Below are 17,332 nucleotides of genomic sequence, written 5' to 3'. Positions count from 1 at the left end.
TGGGCATTAGCCCTTGCTCCGGCTGTATACAGTTAAAAGGTGGGTTGGGATAAGCATTCCCTGGAACATGAAATTTCTTTGCGCTCTATGCCACAGACACAAGCACAATACCCAAATAAATGGGACGCGAAGGCGTCCATAAATGAAATCTTGATCCAATTGGAATATCAGGGTGTTATTGAACCCTGTGTTTCGTCAATGAATAATCCTCTTTTTCTGATATTGTATAGTTTTGGATTACCGTCATTTAAACTGTCATGTTTGTACCTTTGCTGTACAGAACACCCACAGCTCTGCACTGGTTGTTAACCTTGTTCGCAAAAACTATAAAACAACACTTGATATATCTAATGGTTTTTACAGTCACAATTTGGCTCTTGGGAGCGGTGACTGGACAGCATGCAGCGCCCTCTGCAACCACAAACAGTGGACACGCTTGCCTATGGGATATAAGAATGTTCCCTGCGCATTTGCAGCACGCAGAGTGTCGGTTTTACATGAAATTGCACTGATGCCTTCTCATACATCGATGATATCTATTTGACGGATGATGATTTGATACTGCATCCTGTGCACGTGAACCGCATCATAATGTCTTTTGCTGACTTGGGTTACACATTCAACTTTGCCAAGTCACACATTGCTGTTTTGGCAGTCCTTTTTCTAGGATATGAACTTAACAATGAAGGTCGGGGCTTGGCCCTCCACTTCCTGGAGGAATGTGCACAATTGCAGCCACCTTTTGCAATGAAAAATTTACAGTCTTTGCTGGGTTTTTGAAATTTGGGGAGGACATACATTTCTGATTACGCCCATCGTATCAAACCTCTTTACTCTTTGATACAACCTTCATACCCAGCTTCTTGTTGGCTTCTGGAACATACCACGGTTCTTTGGTCCCTGCAGTCTGATCTGCTTGCGACTAACTTCTTGTTAACATTAGACAATTCTACCAATTTGTGATAAGGATTGTACCAGGAGCATTGGGTTTCACTTACTTACTGTTCAATGAAGGGGATACGGTCCCCATTGCTTACAAATTGCATTTGTACACTTTGGCTGGGATGCGTTTCTCTCCTACACAAACTTTTTTGAAGGCAGTTCAGATGGTGATTCTGAAAGAACGTGCTTTAGCTCAAGGTAAACACATTTTCATGGTCTAGCTGGTACCTGCTTTAGAAGCAGTTACAAAGGCTAGTGTTCCAAATTCCAAAGCCTTGCATCCTCGTTGGACACAATGGGCTAGTTCTATGACGTCGGCTGATGTCAGTTTTATCTTTGACCCTTCTCTACAGACACAGGGGCTTTTGCAATGGGAACACATACATCCTCCTCCTTTGTCTGTGCTTCCTCTGGATCAATACAAATGTATTATTTACATTGACGGTTCTACACAATTGCCAGTAGGTTCTAAGCATGCTTATTCGGCAGCCTGCGCAATTGTGGCAGGAAAGATTGTTGACGGGGATTTTAAGCCCTCCTTAGTGCACACACAGTCTCTTGGTGATTGCACGGCTCAGTTGGCAGAGCTGCGTGCTTTGGTTATGGCTCTTATGTTTGCTAATCCAGAGGTTCCTAAGCTTATAGTATGCAATTGTTTTGACTGTGTACAATCCTTAAATGACAACTTGTTCTTTTGGACACAAAATGATTTTAGTGATTCTAAAGGTAGCGCAATTAAGCATAAAATGCTTTGGGTTCGGGTTGCCGCTCTTAAGGAGCGATTGTCGCTCACACATGTTTTCTATACTTGGGGCCATCAGCGCGTGGGAGCACATGCTGCTGGTAATTCACTGGCTGACAAGGCAGTCAAATCTGCAGTAGCGACATGTTTAGTAGCAGCAGTTACTAGATCAATGACTAAAATTGATGATGATATTCTGGCGGCTATCGCTGCGACGAAGGAGGGAACAGAACTTCCCCAAGGTTTTCCTTCATGTTACTCATATCACATATCTTCTGATCAAGTCCCATTTGCAACTATTCCGTCCATTGGGGATTGTGTGATTCTCAACGAGGACCGCAGACTTTCTTTGATCATTACCGGTCATGGAGACGTAGCTTCGGTGCATGCCAGAGTGACAGCGACAGTGTCTCTTTTACAGCAACATTTCTGATGGCGTCATTTATATTAGCAGACACATAAATATGTTCTTTCTTGTGACATTTTTCAGCAGATTAAGCCTTCTACTGTTGCCCGTCCACCACATACTCAAATTTGAATTTCAAATCAACCGTTTGGTTGTATCTATCTTGATCACTGCGGTCCTTTGAGTTCTGACACTGCTTTCAAACACAGTGGCGACTCGCAGTGTGAGTGCTGCAGGGGGGTGAGGCGGGACGGGGAGGGGCAGAGGAGTCAGACATACGACGTCCACGAGTAAAGTAAGTAAATAAATAAATAAAACTATTTACCTTGCACTCAATGCATCGCCAAGTTGGAGATGCAGTGAGCGCAAGGTAAATATTTTTTTATTTTATTTACCTACTTTACTCGTGGATTACATACCAGCCTGAGGGCAATTTAGTTGTGGAGCAAATGAACCGTGACGTAAAGCAATCTTTGACAGGTAGAGTCTTAGAGTCTTAGGTACTAGCAGGGGTTGGCTGACTCATCTCTATGGAGTACAACATGCACTAAATATTCTCCCAAGAAGATCTCTGGGTGGGCGGACCCCATATAAAATGCTCTTTGGCATTAAAATGTTTGTGCTGGACCTTGATGGTCTAGACGTTGTGGGGGCTGCCACAATCTTTGATGTAGATAACCATTGTGCTGTGTTACAGGATCTACAAAGCACAAACAAAAGCACATTTGTTCTCTTCTGGGGGCGTGGTTTTGCCAGGGGCAAGAGGGCTGTGCTCTGAGCGAGCTGTACCGGCCGAGCGAGTAAATCTGTCAGGATCCAAAAGCATTGAGAAGGTGTGTCAGGATTCTCCTATAAGTGTTTCTTATTATTGCTCATACAGCCTCTGTTGCCCAGTGCTTGCATCACACTGTGACTGAAAAAATGTGTGTTGTGACCAAAATACGTAAAGAGATTGTGCCACCCTGTGGAAGTAACAAATGGTGGTCTGTGGCATTGCAGGGAACATTGAAGAATTGTCACATGCGTTCCATAGGCATCTAGAGAGCAGTCAATGGTGTGCCAGTCAGTGTCGTTTTATCCTTTAGGGTCATTGCACGAGAGAAAGACATTGGCTGCCGTGATCTATAAAAATGGCCACGCCCTTCTCTCGGCTGCGGATTATTCTAGGCATTTTCAAGGTGACGGGGCTTCACGTTCAGCTGTTGAGCACATTTGGGTCTTCTGCGTGTTCTACACAGTGGATGAGGTGAAGATTGCAGCGGGAAAGCAACAGTTCAGTTGCAGAGCAGATTGGAACGGGCGATCAGCTGGTGAGTAGCAGAGCAGAATGGAAGAATACCCGCAGTGTCCGAATGCCTGAATCTACCGCTTGAGATCAGCGTGAGCAGGTAGGACACAAATTACTTGTTGAAGTACAGCTGATTATTGCTGGAACAAGCTACTGGAACAATCCAAGGCCAGTAGTTAACCATACAAGAGAAAAGACGCTCTTAAAACCTTCGACCAATTGAAGAACATTTGTGCAGCAGTTGATGACCACTAGTATGAACTGAGTTGATTATGTAACTGCAAATTCCAGCAGCTGATAAAAACATTACACAAAATGATTTGCATATGAAGAGCATATCTGCATAATTTCTTTACTTTTCACAGTCCATGTTTGTGAGAATCAACAAATACATTGGGATTCTTTGTGGATTAACTGAACGATTTTAATGACTCTTGGATATATAAAGAGAGACTATTTATTTTGACCAAGTGCAATAGAATTACTTAGTTTGAATATTGCAATTCTTTTACAGGTAATTTATTGTAAAGAATCTTTTAAAAGTGAACTAAGCTATGGTGACAATTGATGTTTTAAACCTGAAGAGCTCTTCTTTTCTTTTAGGTCTCCCTCCCCGCAGTACCCTCCCTAATTCACTTCCCCTCATCTGGCCATTCTGATCCTCTGTGAATATTTTACCAGAGTCAGAACTGCCAGAAGGTGGGCCTCTTGAGGGTACTGCTCCTGAGGAACATTGAGAATTGTGACAGAGAATAATCCGCCCACGATTTGCTTTCCTCCTGGGCAGTACCGCCAAGATGGCTACCATGGATAACCTTTGTAGGATGCTCAGTGATATGCAAAAAGAGTTAGCAGCCACCCGATTAGAAACAGCAGCTCTATCAAACAAGGTGGCACAATTAGAGAACGTAGGACCTAGCGCAGCACCCGTGGTAGCACAAGCAGCGACTACAACAGTTGCAGTCACTGTACCTCACGTAGAACCCTTAGCATCTCCAGAGCGATTCACAGGTGATCCGAGTAAATTTCGAACTTTCTTAACGCAAATACAGCTGCATTTCATGGTTAGACCCAATGCGTTTCCTGATCCTCAATCATGCATAGCATTTTTGATTTCTTTTTTGAGCGGCGATGCAGCAATGTGGGCAGTCCCGTTGGTAAATTCAGATGATCCATTATTGTATAATTGGAGAAAGTTCAAAAGTGAATTTGAACGAGAGTTCGATAGATGTACTATAACAGGTTCAGCAGATAGGGAACTACTCGAACTACGTCAAGGAAATAAAGACTTCGTCCATTATTTGACGCACTTTAAGAGACTCATAGCTGAGACAAATTTGCCTGAGGAGAAGAGGGCCTCATTATTTTACCAAGGCTTAAAAGATGATTTGAAAGATGCTTTAGCCGCTATCCACACCCAACCACAGGGTTGTGAAGAACTTATTGCCCTCACGTTCTGTTTAGACCATCGGTTAACTGAGTAGCGGGGTGACAAAAGAAAACCAGAGTTTCGCACTTTCAGTAAAAGCCGAGATCGGAACTCTTTAGTACCACAAGACCAATCAGAACCTATGGAAATAGGTGGAGTACGGAAACCATTGACTCCAGAGGAAAAAGAAATTAGATGAAAAAACGGGTTATGCCTCTACTGTGGCAAGAGATGCCAGTTTGTAAGAGACCGTTTGGCAAAACCAAAACTATTTACCAATACAAATGCAATAGAATTAAATAAAAAACAGGGAGCTAAGTAACTCGAGGAATAAGCAGGAGACTTCCTCGAGTATGACCTCCTTTATGCCTGAACAGTCAATAGCTAATACTCTCCAAACAGCTGTTCCTCATTTGTCATTACATATTCTCTTTCAGATCTCCAATGTAAAGGAGCGAGTGGTCGTTATGGTTGACTCAGGTGCGACTGGCAAATGTATAGATGCCACTTTCTGTACGTATTTAAAAATACCAACTAAGGCAAAAGAAAGGGCAGAGACAGTAAGAGCTGTAGACGGCACTTTATTAACCTCCAGACCAATAATTGTATGACGGAACCAATCCAAATTACATATCGAGATCTTGAACAACCGCATATAGAGTCATTATGTTTTGACATAATCGATGCTTCCAATTTGGTGTAATCCTGGGTATGCCCTGGTTAACTACTCATAACCCAACCATAGATTGGGTTAACAGAAGTATCTCTTTTAACTCAGAGAAATGCAAACAGGAATGTATAGCACAGAATCATTTGAATAAGGAAACTTCATCTCATTTTATTGCTAAAATAGGAACGGAACCAGAAATAAATACTCAACATCAGGGCATGTTTCATTCAACCGCTACAGCGGCTGAACAAGATACAGTGTTACCGCAACAGTATGAGGCGTTTCAGGATGTGTTCAGTGAGACCAGCGCAGAGCAGTTACCACCAAATCACACATATGATTGGGAAATAGAACTGGTTCCGGGAGCGGAAATTCCTTGTGGCATATTTTATGCCCTAACCAAACATGAAAACATTCATCTTCGTGATTACTTAGACAAATACCTGAAAAATGGTTTAATTAGACCCTCCAAGTCCCCGGCTGCGTCACCACTTTTCTTTATCCCTTAGGCAAATGGTGAATTGCGTGCCTGTATTGATTATAGAACTTTAAATGCCATTACAGTAAAAAATTGGTAGCCTTTACCATTAATACCAGTACTCCTCAATCAGGTCCATTCGGCCACCATTTACACCAAATTGGACTTAAGAGGCGCCTATTATCTGGTGAGAATCCATTCAGGGGATGAATGGAAAACGGCTTTCAGGACTCTAAATGGCATATTTGGACATTGTGCGATGCCATTCGGTCTTTGTAACGCCCCAGCGGCATTCCAATTTTTTGTTAATGATGTCCTACATGAATTTTTGGATACATTTGTCATTGTCTATATTGACGATATTTTGATAAATTCATCTTCAGACGAGGAACATGAACGACATGTCAAAGCAGTTTTAAACACCTTGCGACAACATGGTTTGTACTGTAAACTATCCAAGTGTGAATTCCATGTGTCAACAGTGGAATGTCTAGGTTTTATTTTATCACCCCACGTGATAACTATGGCATCTTGTAAAGTACAAGCTATTCAGGACTGGCCAACACCGACCTCAGTCAAAGACATTCAATGGTTTTGGGGTTTGCTAATTTTTACTGACGTTTTATGAATCACTTTTCCCTAAAAGCAGCCCCTCTTACACGTTTGTTACAAAAAGGAGTAACATTACTTTGGGAAAAAAACACTGAGCAAGCCTTTCAAACATTAAAGGAAGCGTTCATGTCAGCACCAGTGTTAAAACATCTGGATGTTACTCAACCATTTATCGTGGAAACTAATGCTTCAGAGTCAGCAATAGGTGCAGTATTATCACAAAGAGATCCAGATACAAGATTGTTACATCCTGTAGCATACTTGTCCAAAAAACGTTTATCTGCAGAAACTAACTGTACGGTAGCAGAGAAAGAACTTTTAGCTATCTGTATAGCTTTCAAGGAATGGCATCACTATCTGTTAAATGCAAAGTTCCCAGTCATGGTCTACACAGACCATAGGAACCTGCAATTCCTACGATGTGCCAGGCCCTTAACACAGCGCCAATTAAGGTAGATGTTATTTTTTGCAGAATTTGATTTCACTATAACATATTGGCCAGGTAGAGATAACATCAAAGCCGACACATTGTCACGATATCAGGAAGACACCTCCTCCTTGGTTAAAACATCTCCTCCACCTATAATTCCAACATCACAGATTGTAGGAGCAACCGTTTCCACTCAGTTTTTGCACGAAAAGAGAACAAATGCCAATAAAACAACTTGTGTTATGGCAACACCAAGAAAAGCAATGATCCATACTGGAAGCACTACCTTGTCAAGGCAATTTATTGTATGTTCCTACGAAGAAAATACAAAAACAGGTACTGAAATGGTGTCATGAACACCCTTAGGCACGACATCCAGGACAATTAAAAACATTGGAGCTCGTGAGCAGAAACATTTGGTGGCCTAAATGGAAACAAGATCTAATCAAAATCGTTCTGGAATGCGAGATATGTGCTAGGACCAAGTCTGATCGTTCCAAAAAGAAGGTTCAATTGGTTCCTTTACCTACGCCACAAAAACTCTGGGAAGATATTTCACTTGATTTTATTACTGATCTACCAAAAGACCATGGGAAGAATACCATTTTAGTGGTAGTAGATAGACTCTCTAAAATGGCACATTTTATTGCATTACCTTCTTTACCAACTAGTCTGGAATTAATACATCTACTCTGTCAACATGTAATCCCGCTTCATGGACTACCCAGATCCATCATATGTGACAGACGCTCACAATTCATCCCAAGAGTATGGAAAACATGGTGACAATGTGATGTATCCACCAGTTTCCATCCAGAACCAAATGGACAAACTGAAAGAGTGAATCAACAACTCAAACAATATCTACGTTGTTATTTGGCTCTCAATCGTGGTTCTTGGGTAGATATGTTATGGGAAGCCGAATTTGCGTACAACAACCATATTCATTCATCAACTAAAATGTCTCAGTTTTATGCAAATTATGGTTGTCATCCTCATTTCACATCATTATTGACAGCACAAGTGGATTCTCCACTTCCACAAATACAGACTCAAGTGCAAAAAATTACAACATTATTACAACAATTACGTTCAAATGTGATAAAAGTAAAGATTGCATATAAACAATTTGCAGACAATAAAATAATACCAGGCCCTACATATCAACCAGGAGATAAAGTATGGTTGTCTACACGACATATTCATTTTAAAAGCAAATCGAAATTTCATCCAAAGATCATTGGGCCATTTGAGATCGTATCGCCAATTAATCCTGTTTCATTTAAATTAAAGTTGCCAAAAAACATGAGAATTCACCCTGTGTTTCATACTTCCCTGTTGAAACCATCTAGGAGTTGTATAAAAAAGACACCACTTCCATGTATCATCAGTGATCAACAGGAATATGAGATACAAAAGTTCCTGGATAGTAAAAAGAGAAATGGCATGGAAGGGTTACGGTCCAGAAGAAGATTCATGGGAACCCAAAGAAGCACCTCGTTTACTGAGAACATTTCACCGCAGTCACCCCTTGGCATCAAAATAGGAGTGAATCTGCCTTTGAAGAGGAGGACTGTCAGGGTTCTCCCATAAATGTTCCTTATTATTGCTCAGACAGCCTCTGTTGCCCAGTGCTTGCATCACACTGTGACTGAAAACATGTGTGGTGTGACCAAAATATGTAAAGAGATTGTGCCACCCTGTGAAAGTAACAAGTGGTGGTCTGTGGCACTGCAGGGAACATTGAAGAAACTTGCAATTGTCACACGCATTCCTTAGGCACTGAGAGAGCAGTCACTTGTGTGCCAGTCAGTGTTGTTTTATCCTTTAGGGTCATTTCACGAGAGAAAGACGTCGGTTGCCGTGATCTATAAAAACGGCCACGCCCTTCTCTCAGCTGCAGATTATTTTAGGCATCTTCAAGGTGTTGGAGCTTCGCGTTCAGCTATTGAGCGCATTTGGGTCTTCTACACAGCGGATGAGGTGAAGATTGCAGCGGGAAAGCAGCAGGTCAGTTGCAGAGCAGATCGTTATGGGTGATCAGCTGGTGAGTAGCAGAGCTGAATGGAAGAATACCCGCAGTGTCCGAATGTCTTGATATCAGTGTGAGCAGGTAGGACAAAAAATGATTTATTCTTGTTGAAGTACAGATGATTATTGCTGGAACAAGCTACGGTAACAATCCAATGCCAGTAATTAACCATATAAAAGAAAAGAGGTCTGTTAAAACTTTCAACCAATTGAAGAACATATGTACAGCAGTTGATGACCACTAGTACGAACTGGCTTGATTATAGAGAGACCATTTATTTTGACCAAGTGCAAGAGAATTACTTAGTTTTAATTATGCAATTCTTTTACAGGTAATTTATAGTAAAGAACCTTTTAAAAGTGAACTGATCTATAGTGATAATTGCTGTTTTAAACCTGAAGAGCTCTTCTTTTCTTTTAGGTCTCCCTCCCTGCAGTAGCCTCCCTAATTCCCTTCCCCTCATCTAGCCATTCTGATCCTCTGTGAATATTCTACCAGAGTTGGAACTGCCAGAGGGTGGGCCTCTTGAGGGTACTGCTCCAGAGGAACATTGAGAATTTTGACAAGGTGTCGCAGTGCAAAACGCGTGCATATGCTGCTCATCGCCTCTAGCACCGGAGCAGCAGCTTTTTTATGGTCTCTGAGCTCTGCAGCACCAAGAAAGCCAGAGCCCGCCGGCTGACTGAGAGTGACGCAATTGCTGGGCAGTGACTGCGGCCTGCAGGAGAGGTGGCAGACAAATTGTCCTATGACGTGTGCCGAGCCAGAGGCTCAGAAGAACGCTGCCCACTCCAATTTATGCTGGCTTCCCCGCCAGTGCCCATGCTGCAGTCACTGCCGGTTGCGTAATGTAAAACACCTTTGGTCGGAGAGGGTGCGCTGCCTCTGATGGTACACCCCGGCTGCAGATGCATGCCAGGAAATCCTGGTAGAGCACGGCAGCGGTGCCAAGTACCTGCCAAAGTCCTGTCATCTACTGGAGGCCCAAATTGTGCTGCAGTGGCTGTGAGGATGCTCAAAGCTCCGGTGCGCTCTGCAAGTATGGTGTTGGTGTGGAGGGGGGGCGCGTCGCACCACTCGACTGGCCTGCGAGCAATGCCTGAAGCCTGACAGCATACGTGCACCACAGTGCCCATCCGCCCGTGCTGACCCAGCCCTAAATTGCATGAAGACTCCAGTTTCCCTGATCCTGCCTTGGCTGGATTGCACGATGTCCCTCATAGCGGTGCACACCTGATTGCGCCCGCGACTGCGTGCCTGCTTCCTCTACGGAACTGCCAAGTTTCCATGCCACTCTACGTTGGGGTGATGGCCCCCCTAGGTTCCTAAATTGCCACGGGGCCAGCTATGCCAGGGCGCGCTTGCCCAAGGACTGCAAATCTATTTGGTGTCACTAGTCTAATCTGCTGTGGCCGCGTGGGCGGTGCAGCTACGCTGGTCATGCTATTGCGCGAGGGGCAGCAGTATCGACAATAATCGCTAAGCCAATGCTGCCCCCTCATTGCTCTCTGCTGTTGGTACACGCGGTGTGGTCACTGCCTGCTGGGCTGCCCGTGGGGGCTTCCTACTCGGAAACTGCCGGTGGTTTGCGGTGGCGTGTGGGGTCTGCTGGGTGGACCTCGTTGACTCAGCCCCCACTCCGCGGCTGCTACACGACACCACAGACGGGCTGCGCCCCCTGGCCGGTGTCGCAATGGGCAAGGCAAATGCCAAACAGACTAAGATAACCTTTGAAGGCCGCAAGTCAGTCAGAAGCAGAGACCCATCCCATGAGGCTTATGGAAGCGCCCGACCGACAGGATAATAGTAGACGCTCCCTATTACTTGAAGTCAAATTCCGCCTGAAGACCATTGACTCTAAGATTGAACACTTGACCTCCCGCCTCCACCAGGTCAAACAACAGGTTGACACACATGATACCCGCATATCACATCTAGAGGCTAGGGTCTCTGATGCTGATCACACTGGCAACAAAAATCGACAATGCCTCTTGAAAATGGACAAAGTCCAAGAGATTATCCGCGCAAAGAACGATGACCTTGAAACTCGCTCCCACAGGAACAATATCTGCATAAGAGGCATTCCTGAATCTACTGCAATTGCCAAAATGGAAGACTACCAAGAATTCTTGCTACGCAAACTCTTTGGCACTGTACTGTCTGCTCTCTTCATCCCGCTACCGGGAGCTCCTGCATGACCAATAATTGTGCACCTATTGAATAAACGCGGCCGCAACTCTATCCTTCGGAAGGCCAGGGAAATGGGTGAAGTCAGACACCAAGGCAATATACTTTCATTTTACTCTGACTTTACACTGTCTGTACAAGCTGCTCGGAGATACTTTCTCCTTGCGAAACGGCTACTAAAACAAATGCACGTCACATATGCCCTCCTATACCCCGCCAAACTACAGATTGACTCTGGAGATAAACCTTGCTATTTAACGGACCCAAAGGCCGCCCTGACATTTGGTAAGCAGCTGCAGCAATCACGCCCCCAAGATTGACCTGCATTGTCTGAAGATGGCCGCACAAGTGACAGTGATTGACTCCCTGCATCATGGGCAAGGGTGAAGTCAGGCTGAGCCCACCCATCCAATAGGATAATTCCTGTGATCTGTTGGTACCTACCAAGTTGGGGCTCCTGGGGTAGGGGGTAATAATTCTCAACCTATTTGGGGGATTGGTGTGGGAGAGGGGAGGGGAGGGCTGATCTTAGGGTGTAGCTTGCTCATGCCCCAGAGTTCTGTTAAATTGTTGTACCTGTTTGATGTTGAGTGTGACACTGACTGCATTCACTGACAGCCACAATACGCTCTCTGCCAGACTTTCTCCCGGCACTAGCATAACCAACGGACGGGACAATATTATGCCCATACTGGACCCCATGCATGACAGAGGTAACCTAACGTGGAATATAATAGCCATGAATGACCATCGCAAAGCGCATTTCATACATACATATCTCACCAGACACAAAACAGATGTCTGTTTTCTTCAAGAGACGCACCTCACTGCTATTAATGCCACTAAATTGCGCTCGAAACACTGGGGGGGCTCCTACTCATCGTTCTACTCCAACTATGCAAGGGGCGTCACTATTTCACTGAGAATGGCATACCCTGGCGAGCTACGCAAACCCATACAGATACTGAAAGCAGATACGTGATACTCGCCAGGACCATATGCGCCCAACCAGTAATCCTTGTGGCCGTTTATGGGCCAAACACAGATGACTCAGGCTTGTACACCCAGATCTGGAGATTGATCTCCTCAATTGGCCCTTTCCCGCTGATGTTGGGTCGGGATTTTAACATTGCACTACAAGGCAGTCTTGACCACAAAGGCGTGAGGTTACACCACCCCCAGGCTACGGTTACCCTGCGCTCACTTATGCAAGACAACAATTTAATAGATGCCTGGAGGCACGCGCACCCTGATGGACACAAAGGGACCTGTGTTTCCAACACGCATGGCTTCTGGTCCCGCATGCTCCGGTGAGACTGGCAGTGCGGATCCCACTAACCCCCAGCACATGTTTGCATGGCGTCTACCCCCCTTCACGCTCCACGATGCTGCATTCAGGGAGGAGCTGTGTGACACAATTGCTGACTTTTTCCAGGTAAATACTGCCTCGGTGGAGTCGCCCTCCACCCTCTGGGAGACCTTCAAGGTGGTGGTCTAGAGGGAATGCATAGCTAGGCACTCTGGGGTGCTCAGATCCATTAGGGGTACTCTGGAGCAGCTGGAGGCAGACATAAGACTACTAGATCAAAGCTATATTAATGACCCCTCCCCTGCCATGCTGAGGGGATATAACACTAAAATTGAAGGAATTCCATACTGAAGCGGAGCGCGAAGTGACAAACCTCGACCATGAGGCACAGGTCCACCGATACGGTGAGGGCGACTGACTTGGGAGAACCCTGGCGAATCTACTAAGAAAACCAAATGCTTCCTCCTATATAAAACAACTTTCCAACAACATTACGGGCAGAACAATGTCCCACAGTAAAATACTCACTAGGATCTTATCATTTTATTCTCAACTCTACACCGCTGATGTGGAAATGCCCCACGATGTCATAGAACAATACTTTGACACAATTGAGCTGCTATGGCTAAACGATGAATATCGAGAATACTTGGAGGAACCATTCACTACCGAGGAAATTTAGAAGGTCATAGCTGGTCTTCCGGGGGATAAAGCCCCAGGCTCAGATGGGCTGACCCCTGCATTTTATAAACAGTATTCGCCCATTCTTGATCCCCATCTTGCCGAAATGTATAATGAATCCGTTACGATTGGCCAGTTCCCTCCCACTCTCGGTGAGGCATTGATCACTCTTATCCTCAAACCGGATAAAGCTCCTGACTGCTGCGATTCGTTTCGCCCATTATCTTTAATAAACCCTGACAATAAGATATACGCGAAACTGCTGGCCAACGGACTTCTCCCCCTTATGACTTTAATCGCCTGCCTAGACCATTCTGGCTTTATACCGGGCCGCGCAACATCGCATAACCTGCGCATTATCTTTTCCATAATGCTTCCTGCCTTGCCGACGGTGGTGTTAGGCAGAAGACATTTGATTCCTTGGAATGGCCCCTTCTTTTCTATCTGCTAGGCCGCTTGAGTCTCAGCCCAGCCTTCATCCAGAAAATCAAGTTACTCTATACATAGCCAACTGCGTGCATTAACTTAACGGACACATTACAGATCCCTTAAGAATCACTAGGGGTACAAGGCAGGAATGGAAACCTTCCACTCTCTCCAACAGGCCGCATTGCAATTGCCAAAATGGTGGTTCTGCCTAAGTTTCTATACCTGTTTTTAAATATTTCGTTGCCACTCACCTCGCATTTTTTCAAAAGACTACATTCAAATATCATCACTTTGATCTGGGCAGGTCGACAGCCACGCATCGCCTATGAAACCTTAACACTGCCCTTTTCGCGGGGCAGGATGGGGGCTCAAAATTTTAAGCTTTATGCACACTGTGCCCAGACCAGCTTACTACACTTCTGGCTACACCCAACACCCTTTCAATCGCATGTTGCAGTTGAGACGGACCTTGCTCCCCCAAGGCCGCTCCAAACTGCACTGTTCCTTCCATATAAGGCCCCCAGAGGTGAAATTAACACAATTGAATATATGCGCTGGGCATGGGAGGGGATCCACAGACGCACCAGAGACAAAACCCTGCACGCACCAGCAATGAAATTATCAAACAACCCCTCTTTTCCTCTACGGCAGACTAGTGGGATGACGCGCTGGTCTGCAACATTGGGTTTATGCACTAACGCTGACCTTTATCCTAATGGTCAGTTTCTCACCCTCCCTGATGATACAACCTGCTTTATTATCAAATTAGAGCAACCTGTAGAAACATCCACAATACATTCCCAGACTCCCCACCGCCAAACACGGTATGTCCACACAACGGCGTCTCCACGCAGACTAGTCACCAGGCTATATGTGCTTACCCTTGCAGCCTCCCTGGAAGACACTGAGCGTGCGTGCAGCGTGTGGGTGGCAGACCTGGCTGTAGGACCCTCACCGGAGCAGTGGCACTATTGATGCAACCATTCCAAAAGGCTTTCTCCCAACTACAGACTGTGCCTGATCCATTTAAAAGTTTTGAACAGACTCTATTGCACCCCAATAGCACTCCACAAAATGGGTCTGGCTATGGATGCAAGATGTATATGATGTTCGGCACCCGAAACAACATTCACAAATTTAGCCTGGACATGCCCAAAGGTAGCGGACTATTGGCAAGACGTGTGTAAAATCATTAGTGCCATAACCTCTAAAACCAGCGACTAGCAGATGCAGCGCACTGCCAGATGCACCTAAGTGAGTATTGGAACCTAATGCCTGGACTGAACTGTATAATTGAATGCACAACTTGTAACATGCTTTTACTTTCAATAAAGTTTTAAAAAATACCCCCACAAACTTTTGTTCTCTTTCACGGATCCAGCGGTGCTGATTCCTGTTTCTGGCTGAGTTGAAGATCTGGTCCGAGAGAAGGTGGAGAACAAGAAAGCATTTGCTCCATCATACCGTGCACCAGTCAGAGTCCTTGGCTTGAAAGGCACCCGTACTGTGATCCTGCCTCCTTTACCTGGTCATAAGTAGAATCGTTACATTTCTATCCAACATGCCAAGCTACACCATATGTAGTATGGTATTCCAAGCTGAGATCTTTCCCTGAATCCAATGGCTTCAGCTTCTTCGACTCGCCCCCAAGTAATAGAGGGGGAGATGGAAACTTCCATTGATTTACCTTCTACTTTCAAGTCTGCAGACATTGAGTATGCTTCTCCTCCAGTAGAGGTCATAATTGACATTCCTGAGAGTACCATACATGATCTATCAGATGCTGCGTAAGCCCCATTGTTTCAGATGGGGTCCAGTGGTTATTATATGGACCGTATCAGCTTTTCTTCTGAAATGTCTTCTTCGTCCTCATCTGTGGCAGAACCCCCTACACGTACCAGCCTTTTGATCTCCTGATTCAAAAAGACTTACCTGGTCCCGCCCTGGACATGTATCTGGATGGTACTTATGCTGATATACCTCTTCATGTGGATTGGGTTTGTGACTGTGTTCTTTCTGCTCATCATTGGTCATTATTTGCCTGACGCTCTGCTGTGAATTTGGTTGACGGGGTTCTAGCCTCCCACACATCATCACATATAATGAAAAGAGATCAAGCCCTTGTTATGATTTTGGCATTCCCTGTTGCTGATGACATTGTTTGGGGTAAAGTAGCATATGATATCCATGGCCTGACCGAACTTTCAAAAATTCCATATGTGTTCTGCGTTTCATTAGGGAATATGATTTCACCGGACATACACTCTGACGACTGGGATGTTCAGGCCGTTCAGTCATTGTTTTCTGATTTAAAATATTATGCAGCTTTTGATACTGAAGATTTGTATTTGAATTCGGCAAATTATGCAGATTTGTTCTGTTATCAACATTACAGCCATCATTTTGTTTACATAAAAACAACACTCTGAGACGATTTTTTTATTTTACACAATGGGAGCTTTGTCTGACACCTTTTCAGGGGAGTACAAAGACTCAACAAAGTACATTTACATATTTTCTCCAGTTACAATCTTTCAGGCCCACAATCCTACAATTATAAGTTAAAAATGCCACCACTGACTAAATTTATGTTGACACACACTAGATTGATTTATTCCAAGTCCTTCAGGAATGATTTATCAGTAAAGGGTTATGAGCACTGGAAATACACAATTGATTTGAAATCCATTTTGGGTACCAAAGATTGGCACGTGCAGGGCACTGAAGATTTTTAAATGATAACGTACCACAGACAACCTGTTTTGGTTTGGCCACTGCGGAAAATCTGTCTATTCCCTCAATTCCCTTATTGGCTGAATATGACACATGGCGTACAAACACCAACTATACAATTAATGTCTTAGTTTCTTTGTTCCGAAATAGAGCCATTAACGCTTCTAATATTGACCCTTTGGGATGGTTAGTGTGGCTAACGAGCTCCAATGCATGTCAACTGCATTTTCTAAATATCACAAAAGGGTTTACTCAAAGTAGACCTGATCTACATTTCAAACATTCCCATTCAGTTACCACACATTCAGTGGGTAAATTGTGTCAACAATGGTTGGAACACTCAACACTGTCGTCTGTGAAACAACACCTTTCCCTTTTATCAGGTGACATCAATTTGGCTGATTTTATTTTAGGTCCAAAATCCCCTAGAACAAAACGGTTTATTTATGAAGCATACAATGAATTTTGGAAACTGTCAGAGATGGAAGCTGACGTGCGTCTCTGCCAAATTGACCAGGCTAATTTAGAAACATTCCTTGCAGCACTAGATAATAACATTGATACACTGTCTTCTGGTATATATACTTTGGATGCCATCATGTCATCTGTCATTGATATTGTTCAACATGACGTGTCTGTTTTGTATCATGGTCAAAATCAATTACATTCTGTAATGCAGTTTGCCTGGATGTTGCAAACACTCAACAATGGAAAAGTTCCATGGGATTATTTGAATGCTTCTGCACTGTTTTCCCATTTAATTTGACTGATAAACAGAAATTAATGTCAATGAAAGATGCAACGCACACATTGTTACACATTGAACAATTATAACAGTTACCGTTTTCTGTAGCAGAGACTGATTCTTCTGTGTGGGTAATACATGGGGTTATTTCACTGCCCATCTTACTTTTTCAGTTCACAGCCTGCATGAAACACTATCCAGTTGGTAGGTTTGAGCCCC

This window comes from Triturus cristatus, chromosome 3_1, assembly GCF_964204655.1.
Source record: "Triturus cristatus chromosome 3_1, aTriCri1.1, whole genome shotgun sequence".
NCBI classification, from domain to species: Eukaryota; Metazoa; Chordata; class Amphibia; order Caudata; family Salamandridae; genus Triturus; species Triturus cristatus.
The sequence above is the reverse complement of the archived record's forward strand: the minus strand, read 5'-3'. Positions refer to the sequence as shown.